At 44.9% G+C, this 15067-nt stretch overlaps 1 protein-coding gene across 4 annotated transcripts in view; it reads right to left on the reverse strand.

The window, feature by feature from the left end:
- LOC141099730 (poly(rC)-binding protein 3-like) overlaps positions 1-10937 on the reverse strand; it is a 1815006-nt gene extending 1804069 nt beyond the window's left edge. For 2 of the 4 annotated variants that reach the window (XM_073587737.1, XM_073587736.1), the window contains exon 1: positions 10473-10895. The gene's annotated coding sequence lies outside the window, so the exon portion shown is untranslated. Of the gene's footprint in view, positions 1-10472 lie in introns of all 4 variants that reach the window. The other 2 variants (XM_073587732.1, XM_073587731.1) reach the window with 2 other exon arrangements.
- Positions 10938-15067: the final 4130 nt, after the last annotated feature.

Genomic DNA, 15067 nt, shown 5'->3' on the forward strand with positions numbered 1-15067 from the left:
CACAGAAGTTTATAACGCCCGGGCGTGAAAATAAAAAAATCATTTTTTTCCACAAGAATGATACTTTTGCCCCCAATTTTTTATTTTCCTAAGGGTAACAGGAGAAATTGGACCCCAAAAGTTGTTTTGCAATGTCCTAAAACACTGTTTGGGTGCATGGCAGAGCTTGGAAGGGAAGGACCACCATTTGACTTTTTCAACTCAGAATTGGCTGGAATTGAGATCAGACGCCATGTTGCATTTGGAGAGCACCTGATGTGCCCAAACAGTGGAAATCCCCAATCCTAACTCCAATCCTAACCACAACACACCCCTAACCCTAATCTCAGCCCTAACCCTAGCCCTGGCCCTAACCCTAGCCCTGGCCCTAACCCTAGCCCTAGCCCTAACCCTAACCCTAATGGGAAAATGGAAATAAATACATTTTCTTTTAATTTTATTATTTTTCCCTAACTAATAGGGGTGATAACGGGGGGGGTTTGATTTACTATTTATGGAGGGTTTTTATGTTTGGCAGCTGTCACACGCTAAAGGACGCTTTTTATTGTAAAAATAGTTTTTGCATCACCACATATTGACAGCTATAATTTTTCCGTATTTTGACCCACCGAGTCATTTTAGGTCTTATTTTTTGTGGGACGAGTTGACGTTTTTATTGGTACCATTTTCGGGCACGTGACGTTTTTTGATCGCTTTTTATTCCGATTTTTGGGACGCAGAATGAACAAAAACCAGCGTTTCATGAATTTCTTTTGGGGGGGTGCGCTTACACCGTTCCGCGTGTGAAAAAATTGATAAAGCCCTTTTATTCTTTGGGTCAGTACGATTACAGCGATATCTCATTTAGGTCTTTTTTTATGTTTTGTCGGTTTTATGCAATGAAAACTATTTTATATAAAAAATAATTATTTTTGCATCACTTTATTCTGCGAGGTATAACTTTTTTATTTTTTCACTGATGATGCTGTATGGTGGCTCGTTTTTTGCGGGACAAGATGACGCTTTCAGCGGTACCATGGATATTTATATGCGTCTTTTTGGTCTCGCGTTATTGCACTTTTTGTTCGGCTGTATGATAATAAATCATTATTTTTTGCTTCGTTTTTTATTTTTATTTTTTAAGGGGTTCGCTAAAGGGATTAACTAATGGGACTGTTTTATAGGGCAGGTCGTTACGGACGCAGTGATACCAAATATGTGTACCTATCTTAGGGTGAAATGGTTCTTTTTCGTCATTTCTCAGTGTTGTCAATAAATAATATGACAAGTTGATACTGTACATGTTCACTGACTGTAGGTAGGATGAGATAGAAAGTCAAACATAAATCTCATTTATTTTGCTATATTACTGATATTTACATCCTGAGGTCTCTATTCTTCGCAGTGTGGTTGTCTGTGTTTTTTTTTTCATCAAACAGAATAACTAAATACAGGCGCTTCTCACAAAATTAGAATATCATCTAAAAGTTAATTTATTTCAGTTCTTCAATACAAAAAGTGAAACTCATATAGAGTCAGAGTGATCTATTTCAATTTCAAGTGTTTATTTCTGTTATTGTTGATGATTATGGCTTACAGCCAATCAAAACCCAAAAGTCATTATCTCAGTAAATTAGATTAACAAAAACACCTGCAAAGGTTTCCTACGCATTTAAAAAGGTCCCTTAGTCTGTTTCAGTGGGCTCCACAATCATGAGGAAGACTGCTGACTTGACAGATGTCCAGAAGGCAGTTACTGACACACTCCACAAGGAGGGTAAGCCACAAAAGGTCATTGCTAAAGAAGTTGGCTGTTCACAGAGTGCTGTATCCAAGCATATTAATGGAAAGTTGAGTGGAAGGAAAGTGTGGTAGAAAAATGTGCACAAGTAGTCGGGATAACCGCAGCCTAGAAAGGATTGTTAAGAAAAGGCCATTCAAAAATTTTGGGGATATTCACAAGGAGTGGACTGCTGTTAGAGTCATTGCTTTAAGAGTCACCACACACAGACGTATCCAAGACATGGGCTACAAGTGTCGCATTCCTTGTGTCAAGCCACTCATGACCAATAGGGAAGTGCTAGAGGCAGACACAGATATTATGCTGCAAGTTCTCCTGGAATGACAGTTATACTGTAACTTTCTTTTATCATATATTTAAATTCTAACTATAATTTCAGATGAACTTGCAGTAGAAATGTCTGCCTCCAGCTCATCCCACTTTCCCCCTCCTGTCGTCATATAATCTCATTAGGAGCTACTGTCGTCTCCTATACCAGTAAAGTGAAAATCTGTATACATTGAACACAGGGTTTACCATTGACTTGAGATTGAAAGATAAGTCCTGGAGAAGAAAGTAGTTGCTCCTAATGAGATTGTACGATAATGTGAGGGTGGAATGGGGACGGGCTGGAGGCAGAAATAGATATTCTGCTGCAAGTTGATTTGAAAATAGACAGTAGTTACAATTTAAATCTATGGTAACAAAAATAAGTGCAACTCATTTCAGGCGAACTTGCAGCAGAATGTCTGTGCCTCCCTCTAGCTTCTCCCTCCTCCCATTTTCATAGAATTTTCATTGTCATCCCCTATCTCGGTAATGAGAAAGTTTGTATTCACAAAAGACAGATTTTACCCCAGAATTGAGAGTGAAAGATCAAACCATGAGAAGAAAAGGCAGATTTCTCTGGTAAGACACATTACAAAATGTCATACTTTTATCTGAACTGTATTATTGATTAATGAAATAAAAATTAAAATGACGGTTACACTGTAATTCTACTTTGGGTGTGCCTAGAATGATAAGTTTGAGAATAATGATGGCTGAATAGAAAGCTAACATAGAACTGATGAATGCTTTTCTGATATTGGTATATTCACAAGGTGACAGGGATCAGAGGGCACCACAGTAAATAATTTTGGGATCACCTATAGCAAAAAAAGTACAATATAAGCAAGGCAACATTGAAACAGCATGCTACACAAAACAGGATCACCCGAAAAGATATCTAAATACATTTTTTATTAATGCAAGCTATAAAAAGTAATTAAAAACACTTTAAAAAAAGTCAAAAATGACTGTACACATGTAAGGAGGTGGCGGGCACCCTCATATAACTCCTCTCTCCTACATGCCGGGCATGTGTGCCCCATGCGGTGCCCTGACAGTTTGGCTATAAGTCAATATATAAACAACTAGCTTGGCCCGTGCAAAATTTTCACACATTTGTCGTCGAGGGTGCAGGCAATTTCAGAAAAAGCAAGCTGGTCATGAGCTGATGAACACAGACAGGTATTTATATATGTAGATTGGTAATACAATAAATGGTTTGTTTGGCTCCTTTCTTGCTGAAGGGAGCAAGTTTACCTTTCAAATGGTATATCATGTGTGTGTGTGGGGCGAAGTAATCAGCCAAAAAGCAGTACATGTTTACAAATGTGTTGGTAGTGTGCTTTGGGGTACTGTGGTGCCACCTGCAGGTCATTTTTCCTTACTGCAGGTTTATGAAAATGTATGTTTAAACTGTATTTTGTGATCAAATCGTAGATGTGTGGTTTGTTTGGCTATTTTCTTGCTGAAGGGAGCAAGTTTATTGTTCAAATGGTGTATCATTTGTGTGTGTGGGTGCAGTATGAACGGGGAAACAAAGGAATCACCGAAAAACATTGTTTAGAAATAATAGAATAGCTTGTGCATTACTGCTTTATTAACATGTCTGTATGTTTGAGATTGTACTACTGTTAATATTGTGCATGTACAGGAATGTGCAACATGTATGTGATTAGTTCAGGGATAGGAAGTGTTAACTAAGACGGCTGGATTAGCAGCCTCAAAGAGGCAGAAAGTTCCTGTTCCCAGTCAGTGCCTGGGCAGGCTTGCCCAGGGCAGGAAGCTCTGCTTGCTTGGGAACATAATATACCTCTGGAGAGGAGAAAGTGCTGCCAAGGACTGCTGGGCAGTGGGAACAGGCCCTGGAACTTTGTGAGTGCCCATCAAAGGACTGTTTGCTCCCAGGAACCGAATGGGAGCTGATGAAGCTGATGATGCATCCAGAGGAAGCCATTCCAGTATGGAGAGCAATCGTGTGCCAGAGGTAACCAACTGTGCCATAGGGCTGGGACTTGATCTGTCTTTACATGTGCAAGGGGCCAGGGTGCTCACTGACTGTGACCTAGTAGACTCGCCCATGACTACCACTCCGTACCATCTTGTTACACACACAATCACCCAAAACAGGGTGACAAGCCATGTGTATCAATATTTTGACCTCAATACCACATAGCTTGGATCCAGGTTTAGAAATAAAAGATCTTAATTAAAGAAATTAAATAAGATGAATGTATACAGTGGGGAAAAAAAGTATTTAGTCAGTCAGCAATAGTGCAAGTTCCACCACTTAAAAAGATGAGAGGCGTCTGTAATTTACATCATAGGTAGACCTCAACTATGGGAGACAAACTGAGAAAAAAAAATCCAGAAAATCACATTGTCTGGTTTTTTTTCATTTTATTTGCATATTATGGTGGAAAATAAGTATTTGGTCAGAAACAAAATTTCATCTCAATACTTTGTGATATATCCTTTGTTGGCAATGACAGAGGTCAAACGCTTTCTGTAAGTCTTCACAAGGTTGCCACACACTGTTGCTGGTATATTGGCCCATTCCTCCATGCAGATCTCCTCTAGAGCAGTGATGTTTTTGGCTTTTCGCTTGGCAACACGGACTTTCAACTCCCTCCAAAGGTTTTCTATAGGGTTGAGATCTGGAGACTAGCTAGGCCACTCCAGGACCTTGAAATGCTTCTTACGAAGCCACTCCTTCGTTGCCCTGGCGGTGTGCTTTGGATCATTGTCATGTTGAAAGACCCAGCCACATTTCATCTTCAATGCCCTTGCTGATGGAAGGAGGTTTGCACTCAAAATCTCACGATACATGGCCCCATTCATTCTTTCATGTACCCGGATCAGTCGTCCTGGCCCCTTTGCAGAGAAACAGCCCCAAAGCATGATGTTTCCACCACCATGCTTTACAGTAGGTATGGTGTTTGATGGATGCAACTCAGTATTCTTTTTCCTCCAAACACGACAAGTTGTGTTTCTACCAAACAGTTCCAGTTTGGTTTCATCAGACCATAGGACATTCTCCCAAAACTCCTCTGGATCATCCAAATGCTCTCTAGCAAACTTCAGACGGGCCCGGACATGTACAGGCTTAAGCAGTGGGACACGTCTGGCACTGCATGATCTGAGTCCATGGTGGCGTAGTGTGTTACTTATGGTAGGCCTTGTTACAATGGTCCCAGCTCTCTGCAGTTCATTCACTAGGTCCCCCCGCGTGGTTCTGGGATTTTTGCTCACCGTTCTTGTGATCATTTTGACCCCACGGGGTGGGATTTTGCGTGGAGCACCAGATCGAGGGAGATTATCAGTGGTCTTGTATGTCTTCCATTTTCTAATTATTGCTCCCACAGTTGATTTCTTCACTCCAAGCTGGTTGGCTATTGCAGATTCAGTCTTCCCAGCCTGGTGCAGGGCTACAATTTTGTTTCTGGTGTCCTTTGACAGCTCTTTGGTCTTCACCATAGTGGAGTTTGGAGTCAGACTGTTTGAGGGTGTGCACAGGTGTCTTTTTATACTGATAACAAGTTTAAACAGGTGCCATTACTACAGGTAATGAGTGGAGGAAAGAGGAGACTCTTAAAGAAGAAGTTACAGGTCTGTGAGAGCCAGAAATCTTGATTGCTTGTTTCTGAACAAATACTTATTTTCCACCATAATATGCAAATAAAATGAAAAAAAAACAGACAATGTGATTTTCTGGATTTTTTTTTCTCAGTTTGTCTCCCATAGTTGAGGTCTACCTATGATGTAAATTACAGACGCCTCTCATCTTTTTAAGTGGTGGAACTTGCACTATTGCTGACTGACTAAATACTTTTTTTCCCCACTGTATATACAAGATGTAAATACTCACAAGCTTCCAATTTGTGGGTACTTCTGATACTCAAGTATCCAGTAACCTAGCATCACTGTATACAGTAGCACATTGCATTGTAGCAGATGGAAAAATTGGATTACGATAATTCATAGAAACACAAGGCAATAAACCTGAAGAAAACAGGAAGAAGACTCCAGCTCAGTCATTACTGAAATGAGAATTTGGCATGGAAACTAAAAAGATGCATTAATTAACAAGATGAGCAAGTTATGTAAGCTCCTATGCCCAAAAGTATAATTATTCATTTTACATGCAATTTCATAATGTAGAATGAAGAAAAAGGTGCAGCGGAAATTTTCACCTCAATCTTTTTTATCTTCTGTTTCCAGGATATATAAAAGTAGTGGGTGACGTGGGGACATATCTGGTGATGTCACTCATCAGCATCTGTCTGTTCACATCAATCTAATGAAAAGGAGCCACCAGGAAATGGAGGAGAGGGTTCTTACACCCCAAGTCTTACTAGGCAACTTGACAATCACCTTTAGTTTTTTTCATAAATTGGTATCAAGGAAAACAAAAATAAAACATGGAGGGCACATGTAGGGTGAAGTGAGCATTAGGTCACATGCCCTAAAATCTGCTGCAAATCCTGGAGTGTTGGCAGGAAAAACGCTGGGTATAATTCACATGCATTCCTTGATGCAATTTTTTCGCATTGATTTGAATCGGTGAAAAACACTGCAAGAATTGACATGTTGAGATCTGAAACTGCTTTATATCTGCAAGGAAACAGTAAGCAGCAGGTGCATGAGATTTCTGAAATTTCAGTCACTTTGATGGGACAGAAAACACCGGTTTTGCGGAAAAAATGAGCATAAAAAAACTCCAATAAAAACACGTTAAAAGCGCATGGTGTAAACATATCCTTGGATGGCCCTTATCACTACTGATAGACTTGCCGGAGGGAGATTTAGCTTTTGTTTTTCCAGTACAAGCAGGAAAATGAGAGGACGCATCTGCTTGCCTCCGCTGCAACGAACCCCAACGTAGCTATTGTTACTCTGAGTAGCCAGAGGAAACACTCTCCTAAGGACGGGCGCCGAGGCTCATCAGTGAGAACTCAGCACACCAATAAACAAGAATTCTCCATTACTCTAAGATTTTTGGAAATCTGATATTATTACATGTCATGTATTCAGAAGGGCAGGGACGCACTATCCTTAATACCGCGCAATTTCTGCCATTTATCCTGCCAGAGCACAGATTGTGTGCTTAGTGGTTCTCTGACGTCTCAGGAAGCTAAAAAAAAGAGGCGCCGGCCATTTTGTGGTTCCTCCACCCTTCCCTCACACGTCAGTCAGAGAGGGGTCTTCACACTTGATGTTTACAGTATTAGACCCCTGAGTAGCACAGTGCCGGACTCAGAACCACATAAAGGGCTTTTATTGATGAGGTCCTAACCTTGAAGAACACTTTGTGCATAAATAGCTCCACTGGATAATTGCTCATGAAATGCCTACGGCCTGAAGCAGCACTTGGTTACTGAGTGGTGGTGTAAGCAGATTCAAAGTGATCTTTGTGGTTAGAGCCTTTCTAAATGCTGTTCCTCTGAGGTTCTAAGCACTTTTATTAGGACGTCTGTGGAAACACTTTAGACATTGCCTGGTCACACTTCTATTTCCAGTGACTTTACTTAAATTAATCAAATGTCTGAAATCAGAAGAAAAGCGTCTTTAGTAGAATCCATCAGATCAATGCACTAAATGATCAGTGAGGTAGAGCCATACCATGGGTGCTGTGCCAGATGAGGAGGCATCTGCTCATCCTCCAGCTGCATAGCATTACTTCCCTCAGCTGCCATCTTCAGAATCTAGGCCACTGTTTGCAAACTTCAAACCATCCCCATGATGTGAAATGAGCTTATTGATGTGATTAGGAAAGATCAGAGAGTGCAATTATATAACGCAGAGCCTGTGCTGGAGAAATATCTGATCCAGAAGATAATCAGCCTGATACTGTCACCTCAGCCAGGAGGTAGTTCGGCTCCGGGCATCATCCCCTCTACACATTGGGTCACTTATATGTTCCACCATATCTGTGTGTGTCCGCAGCACATTACTTACTATTAGTTATTATGTATTAGGAAAATAAGACCTATCCAGGTCTATTCATGCTGTAGTGTTCCCACCATAACCCAGAGCTCGTCTCCTGAATGAAGCCCCATGGTGTGCCCATCTTCTGCTGGCTACAATCTGTGTAATTCACGTTACAAGGAGTAATCCCATCCCTGCTTACTATTGATGGCTTTGACTCTTTGAAATCAGAACTTGCATTCCATTTCTATATATAACATTGCAGCAATATCTCTAGAGCACATGTCCTAATTATAATTACGGTACAGTAATGAGAAGATTCACATGATGCTAATTGTCTATGATGAGTAATGGTATAGCTTCCAAGCCAGCCTCCTCTGCATACATGTACCCCAACATTTCTCCTTTGATAATTGACTTGGGCATGAACCATGATGGATCAGATGTACAGCCTGCAGGCCAGGAGGACACTTCTACCTATGGAGTCTCTGAAGGTTGAAGACATTCTATAGCAAGTGTTCTGTGTGTCGTCCTGTGGGCAGCAGAAGCATGTTGAACCTTCTGTATGATCCCATACTCAATGACCACATCTCTCTTATCCCCTATCTACAACATATCTATCAGAAGACAATGTAGCAATTCCTGACTGGGCAGGGCTCCTCCAGCACAGAATAACATGGTGTCCCACCCCAGCCTCATCACTGCAACCCCAGCCCTCCCATCAATTTCTACCCTACGTTTCCTACACTTTACCTTTATATAAGTCACATGTGGCTTGCTTTGGCATTTAAGGGCACCAACACACCTCACCCATGCTCTCACCCCCTGGGGAACCCATGTTATCACCCCCTGGGCACCCATGTTCTCATCCCCTGGGACACTCATGTTCTCACCCCGTGGGCACCCATGTTCTCACCCCCTGGATACCCATGTTATCATCCCCTGGGGTATCAATGCTCTCACACCCTGGGGCACCCATGCTCTCACACCCTGGGCACACATGTTCTCACCCACTGAGGCACCCATGCTCTCACCCCCTGGGGAACCCATTTCTCACCCCCTGGGGCACCCATGTACTCATCCCCTGGGGCACCCATGCACTCACCCCTTGGGGCACCCATGCACTCACCCCCTGGGGCACCCATGTTCTCACCCCCTGGTCACCCATGCATTCACCCCCTGGGGCACCCATGCACTCACCCCCTGGGGCACCCATGCGCTCACCCCCTGGGGCACCCATGCGCTCACCCCCTGGGACACCCATGTTCTCAGCGCCTGGGACACCCATGTTCTCACCCCCTGGGACACCCATATTCTCACCCCGTGGGCACCCATATTCTCACCCTCTAGATACCCATGTTATCATCCCCTGGGGTATCAATGCTCTCACACCCTGGGGCACCCATGCTCTCACACCCTGGGGCACCCATGCTCTCACCCCCTGAGGCACCCATATTCTCACCCCCTGGGGAACCCATGTTCTCACCCCCTGGGGAACCCATTTCTCACCCCCTGGGGCACTCATGCACTCACCCCCTGGGGCACCCATGCACTCACCCCCTGGTCACCCATGCACTCACCCCCTGGGCACCCATGTTCTCACCCCCTGGTCACCCATGCACTCACCCCCTGGGGCACCCATGTTCTCACCCCCTGGTCACCCATGCACTCACCCCCTGGGGCACCCATGTTCTCACCCCCTGGTCACCCATGCTCTCACCCCCTGGGGCACCCATGTTCTCACCCCCTGGTCACCCATGCACTTACCCCCTGGGGCACCCATGTTCTCACCCCCTGGTCACCCATGCTCTCACCCCCTGGGGCACCCATGCTCTCACCCCCTGGTCACCCATGCACTCACCCCCTGGTCACCCATGTTCTCACCCCCTGGTCACCCATGCACTCACCCCCTGGGGCACCCATGTTCTCACCCCCTGGTCACCCATGCTCTCACCCCCTGGGTCACCCATGTTCTCACCCCCTGGTCACCCATGCTCTCACCCCCTGGGGCACCCATGTTCTCACCCCCTGGTCACCCATGCACTCACCCCCTGGGGCACCCATGTTCTCACCCCCTGGTCACCCATGCACTCACCCCCTGGGGCACCCATGTTCTCATCTCCTGGTCACCCATGCTCTCACCCCCTGGGGCACCCATGTTCTCACCCCCTGGTCACCCATGCACTCACACCCTGGTCACCCATGTTCTCACCCCCTGGTCACCTATGTTCTCACACCCTGGGCAGGGGCAGCACAACCCCAAGCTCCTCAGCACAGTAAGCAGAGTTCCAGATGACCACGCCTAAAACTTCCAGAATCCAGAGGCAGCTGTGGGCACAGATTCCTAGCTCATCCCATTATCGGCTCCCACGATCACACCACGGGAGGACAGTGTAACCCATGCATTCCCGGAACACAAGAAAAGCGGAGGAGAAAGTGCAGAAAAGACACAACTCACCTGGACAAGGGGTGCTGGGGTCACAGAGGAGCAAGGAAGGGCTGGTGCTGATGTTTAGTTATTAGACACAAGGAGGGAAGAAGAGTAGAGATGAAGGAGGAAGAGGAGGGCAGAGTTCTACTTCAGGTGGGGGAGGAAGGCAGAAGTCTGTCAGGAAGAATAATCCCAATTCAAAGAGGAAAATAGATCAGGCTGTTCACATGAAGAAAACAGAGGCAGCAAGTGCGATCCGGTGTCTCCAGGTTATCACAGTGGTGAGAGAGCGATCTATAGATCCACGATCTGATCCAAGGCCGATCTCCTGCGATCACATCCACCAGCAGATGCTCAATGAGCGCATTCCGGCTGTGTGCCTGTTCTCCAGCAGCAGCAGCAGCAGCAGAGCTCTCCGGGTCCCCCTGGTGATCGGCAGCTCAGTGCACACTGGCACATACAGCACAAGGAGGAGGCACAGGCAGGGAGAGGGCTGCCACCTCCACGCCTCCTGCCACTGTAGCCCATGCCAGGTAGCTCCCATGCCACACGCTCTACATAGCACTGCTACTATCACTCCCATCATCACAGGATCACATCCTACATAGCACTGCTACTATCACTCCCATCATCACAGGATCACCTCCTATATAGCACTGCTACTATCACTCCCATCATCTCAGGATCACATCCTATATTGCACTGCTACTATCACTCCCATCATCTCAGGATCACATCCTACATAGCACTGCCACTATTACCCCCCGTCATCTCAGCATCACCTCCTACATAGCACTGCTACTATCACTCCCATCATCTCAGGATCACATCCTACATAGCACTGCCACTATTACCCCCCATCATCTCAGCATCAACTCCTACATAGCACTGCTACTATCACTCCCATCATCTCAGGATCACCTCCTATATAGCACTGCTACTATCACTTCTATCATCTCAGGATCACATCCTACATAGCACTGCTACTATCACTCCCATCATCTCAGAATCACCTCCTATATAGCACTGCTACTATCACTCCCATCATCTCAGGATCACCTCCTATATAGCACTGCTACTATCACTGCCATCGTCACAGCATCACCTCCTACATAGCACTGCTACTATCACTCCCATAATCTCAGAATCACCTCCTATATAGCACTGCTACTATCACTCCCATCATCTCAGGATCACCTCCTATATAGCACTGCTACTATCACTCCCATCATCACAGGATCACCTCCTTTATAGCACTGTTACTATCACTCCCATCATCACAGGATCACATCCTACATAGCACTGCTACTATCACTCCCATCATCTCAGAATCACCTCCTATATAGCACTGCTACTATCACTCCCATCATCTCAGGATCACCTCCTATATAGCACTGCTACTATTACCCCCCATCATCTCAGGATCACCTCCTATATAGCACTGCTACTATCACTCCCATCATCTCAGGATCACATCTTACATAGCACTGCTATAATTACTCCCATCATCTCAGGATCACATCCTACATAGCACTGCCACTATAACCCCCCATCATCTCAGGATCACCTTCTACATAGCACTGCTACTATCACTCCCATCATCACAGGATCACCTCCTATATAGCACTGCTACTATCACTCCCATCATCTCAGGATCATCTCCTATATAGCACTGCTACTATCACTCCCATCATCTCTGGATCACATCCTATATAGCACTGCTACTATCACTCCCATCATCTCAGGATCACCCCCTATATAGCACTGCTACTATCACTCCCATCATCACAGGATCACCTCCTATATAGCACTGCTACTATCACTCCTATCATCTCAGGATCACATCCTACATAGCACTGCTACTATCACTCCCATCATCACAGGATCACCTCCTATATAGCACTGCTACTATCATTCCCATCATCACAGGATCACCTCCTATATAGCACTGCTACTATCACTCCTATCATCTCAGGATCACATCCCACATAGCACTGCTACTATCACTCCCATCATCACAGGATCACCTCCTATATAGCACTGCTACTATCACTCCCATCATCTCAGGATCACCTCCTATATAGCACTGCCACTATTACCCCCCATCATCTCAGGATCACCTTCTACATAGCACTGCTACTATCACTCCCATCATCACAGGATCACCTCCTATATAGCACTGCTACTATCACTCCCATCATCACAGGATCACATCCCACATAGCACTGCTACTATCACTCCCATCATCACAGGATCACATCCTATATAGCACTGCTACTATCACTCCCATCATCTCAGGATCACATCCTATATTGCACTGCTACTATCACTCCCATCATCTCAGGATCACCTCCTATATAGCACTGCCACTATTACCCCCCATCATCTCAGGATCACCTTCTACATAGCACTGCTACTATCACTCCCATCAACACAGGATCACCTCCTATATAGCACTGCTACTATCACTCCCATCATCTCAGGATCACCTCCTACATAGCACTGCTACTATCACTCCCATCATCACAGGATCACATCCTATATAGCACTGCTACTATCACTCCCATCATCTCAGGATCACATCCTATATTGCACTGCTACTATCACTCCCATCATCTCAGGATCACCTCCTATATAGCACTGCCACTATTACCCCCCATCATCTCAGGATCACATCTTACATAGCACTGCTACTATCACTCCCATCATCTCAGGATCACATCCTATATTGCACTGCTACTATCACTCCCATCATCTCAGGATCACCTCCTATATAGCACTGCCACTATTACCCCCCATCATCTCAGGATCACCTTCTACATAGCACTGCTACTATCACTCCCATCATCACAGGATCACCTCCTATATAGCACTGCTACTATCACTCCCATCATCTCAGGATCACCTCCTATATAGCACTGCTACTATCACTCCCATCATCACAGGATCACATCCTATATAGCACTGCTACTATCACTCCCATGATCTCAGGATCACATCCTATATTGCACTGCTACTATCACTCCCATCATCTCAGGATCACCTCCTATATAGCACTGCCACTATTACCCCCCATCATCTCAGGATCACATCTTACATAGCACTGCTACTATTACTCCCATCATCTCAGGATCACATCCTACATAGTACTGCCACTATTACCCCCCATCATCTCAGGATCATATCCTATATAGCACTGCTACTATCACTCCCATCATCTCAGGGTTCACCTCCTATATAGCACTGCTACTATCACTCCCATCATCTCAGGATCACCTTCTACATAGCACTGCTACTATCACTCCCATCATCACAGGATCACCTCCTATATAGCACTGCAACTATCACTCCCATCATCTCAGGATCATCTCCTATATAGCACTGCTACTATCACTCCCATCATCTCTTAATCACATCCTATATAGCACTGCTACTATCACTCCCATCATCACAGGATCACATCCTATATAGCACTGCTACTATCACTCCTATCATCTCAGGATCACATCCCACATAGCACTGCTACTATCACTCCCATCATCACAGGATCACCTCCTATATAGCACTGCTACTATCACTCCCATCATCACAGGATCACATCATATATAGCACTGCTACTATCACTCCCATCATCTCAGGATCACATCCTATATTGCAGTGCTACTATCACTCCCATCATCTCAGGATCACCTCCTATATAGCACTGCCACTATTACCCCCCATCATCTCCGGATCACATCTTACATAGCACTGCTACTATTACTCCCATCATCTCAGAATCACATCCTACATAGCACTGCCACTATTACCCCCCATCATCTCAGGATCACCTTCTACATAGCACTGCTACTATCACTCCCATCATCACAGGATCACCTCCTATATAGCACTGCTACTATCACTCCCATCATCACAGGATCACATCCTATATAGCACTGCTACTATCACTCCCATCATCTCAGGATCACATCCTATATTGCACTGCTACTATCACTCCCATCATCTCAGGATCACCTCCTATATAGCACTGCCACTATTACCCCCCATCATCTCAGGATCACATCTTACATAGCACTGCTACTATCACTCCCATCATCTCAGGATCACATCCTATATTGCACTGCTACTATCACTCCCATCATCTCAGGATCACCTCCTATATAGCACTGCCACTATTACCCCCCATCATCTCAGGATCACCTTCTACATAGCACTGCTACTATCACTCCCATCATCACAGGATCACCTCCTATATAGCACTGCTACTATCACTCCCATCATCTCAGGATCATCTCCTATATAGCACTGCTACTATCACTCCCATCATCACAGGATCACATCCTATATAGCACTGCTACTATCACTCCCATCATCTCAGGATCACATCCTATATTGCACTGCTACTATCACTCCCATCATCTCAGGATCACCTCCTATATAGCACTGCTACTATCACTCCCATCATCACAGGATCACATCCTATATAGCACTGCTACTATCACTCCCATCATCTCAGGATCACATCCTATATTGCACTGCTACTATCACTCCCATCATCTCAGGATCACCTCCTATATAGCTCTGCCACTATTACCCCCCATCATCTCAGGATCACATCTTAC

Source organism: Dendrobates tinctorius, unplaced genomic scaffold (genome assembly GCF_039654945.1).
Source record: "Dendrobates tinctorius isolate UK_male_01 unplaced genomic scaffold, ASM3965494v1 ptg000102l, whole genome shotgun sequence".
Classification (NCBI taxonomy): Eukaryota; Metazoa; Chordata; class Amphibia; order Anura; family Dendrobatidae; genus Dendrobates; species Dendrobates tinctorius.